This window comes from Corvus kubaryi, unplaced genomic scaffold (assembly GCF_017639235.1).
Source record: "Corvus kubaryi isolate FWS band 111438036 unplaced genomic scaffold, C.kubaryi_AGA036_p1.0 36753, whole genome shotgun sequence".
NCBI lineage: Eukaryota > Metazoa > Chordata > Aves > Passeriformes > Corvidae > Corvus > Corvus kubaryi.
In genome coordinates, this window is record NW_024580939.1 from 17,911 (window position 1) to 20,058 (window position 2,148).

The 2,148-nt window shown below is 47.4% G+C and overlaps 1 protein-coding gene across 1 annotated transcript in view; it reads left to right on the forward strand.

Annotated features, from left to right (window-relative positions):
• Positions 1-2,148, forward strand: part of LOC121660654 (glycine, alanine and asparagine-rich protein-like) — a gene marked incomplete at its 5' end in the record, with an annotated part of 19,942 nt that overhangs the window by 15,974 nt on the left and 1,820 nt on the right. The window lies entirely within an intron of this gene.

Below are 2,148 nucleotides of genomic sequence, written 5' to 3' on the forward strand. Positions count from 1 at the left end.
ATTGGGGCGGGAAAGGCGGGAATTGGGGCGGGAAAAGCGGGAATTGGGGCGGGAAAGGCGGGAATTGGGGCGGGAAAGGCGGGAATTGGGGCGGGAATTGGGGCGGGGCTCGGGGCAGGCGGCCGGGGCCGGGCGGGGGAGGGGCGGTCGGGGCCCGGGGCCGCTGCTGCGGTTTCGGGATCGGCCGTCGGGAACGGGAATCCCGACCCTTCCTTCCACCCCCCCCGGCTCCACGGGAATTCCGGGATGGCGCAAACCCGCTCCCAGGGCCGCTCCCGATCTCCCGGCCGGACCCGGCAAGGGCAGCGCCGGCAATCCCAAATTCCAGCCCGAACCGCACCCGATCCCGAAGGAAAAGCTGCGGGGTCCCAGCTCCGGAGAGTCCGGATTGAGCGGAAAACATTCCCGGATTTTCAGTGGGAGGCTCTGAAGTTTGAATGGAGAATGTTGCGGGTTTTTAGGGAAAACATTCCCGGTTTTTAGGGAGGACATTGCTGGTTTTTAGGGAAAATATTCCCGGTTTTTAGGGAGAATATTCCCGGTTTTTGTGGAGAACTTCCCATTTTTTAGTGGAAAACATTCCGGGTTTTTAGCAGAAAAATTCCCAGTTTTAAGGAAAACATTCCCAGTTTTTAGGGAGAGCATTCGGGGTTTTTAGGGAAAATATTCCCAGTTTTTAGGGAGAACGTTCCCAGTTTTTAAGGGAAACATTCCTGGTTTTAATGAAAAAATTCCCGCTTTTTAGAGAAAACATTCCTGGTTTTAGTGGAAAAATTCCCATTTTTTAAGGGAAAACATTCCTGGATTTAACGGAAAACATTCCTGGTTTTTAAAGGAAAAATTCCTCGGTTTTAGGCGAAACAATCCCAGTTTTTTAGGGAAAACATTCTGGGTTTTTAGGGAGAACACTCCGGGGTTTTAGCAGAAAAATTCCCAGTTTTAAGGAAAACATTCCCCGTTTTTAGGGAGAACATTCCCAGTTTTTAGGGAAAATATTCCCGGTTTTAGTGGAGAAATTCCCAATTTTTAGTGGAAAACATTCCCGGTTCTTAATGGAGAACATTCCCGGCTTTAATGAAAAACTAACGGGTTTTTAGCAGAAAAGTTCCCGGGTTTAAGGAAAACATTCCCCGTTTTTAGGGAGAACATTCGGGGCTTTTAGGGAAAACATTTGGGGTTTTTAGGGAGAGCATTCCCAGTTTTAGTGGAGAAATTCCCATTTTTTAGTGAAAAACATTCCCGGTTCTTAACGGAGACCATTCCCGGTTTTTAAGGGAAAACATTCCCAGTTTTTAGCAGAAAAATTCCCAGTTTTAATGAAAAAGTTCTGGGTTTTCAGCGGAAAAATTCCTGGTTTTAGGCAAAACATTCCCCGTTTTTAGGGAGAACATTCGGGGTTTTTAGGGAAAACATTTGGGGTTTTTAGGGAGAACATTCCCAGTTTTAGTGGAGAAATTCCCAATTTTTAGTGAAAAACATTCCCGATTCTTAATGGAGAACATTCCCAGTTTTTAGGGAGAACATTCCCAGTTTTTAAGGGAAAACATTCCCGGTTTTTAGCAGAAAAATTCCCAGTTTTAATGAAAAAGTTCCGGGTTTTCAGCGGAAAAATTCCTGGTTTTAGGCAAAACATTCCCTGTTTTTAGGGAGAACATTCCCGGTTTTTAGGGAGAACGTTCCTGATTTTAGTGGAAAAATTCCTGGTTCTCAACAAAAACATTCCTGGTTTTTAAAGGAAAACATTCCCGGTTTTTAGGGAGAACATTGCTGGTTTTTAGGGAGAACATTCCGGGTTTTTAGGGAGAACATTCCCAGTCTTTAGGGAGAACGTTCCGGGTTTTTAAGGAAAACATTCCGGGTTTTTCGGGAGAACATTCCGGGTTTTCCGGGCGACCATTCCCGCTTCCAGCTGGGACCATTCCTGCTTTTCCCCCCACCCCTGAGCAGTTGCCATGGAAACCATTCCCGGCTTCCGGCTCGGGAAGATCCCGGATTTCCAGGGAACCTTGGTGGAGCTGAAAGAGGAGCGATCCCGAGCTCCGATCCCGAGCTCCGAGTGGGAACATCCCGAACTATTCCAGCTGGGCCCGGCCCGGCGTTCATTACCCCTTAATTACCCCTTAATTACCCGTTCATTACCCCTTAATT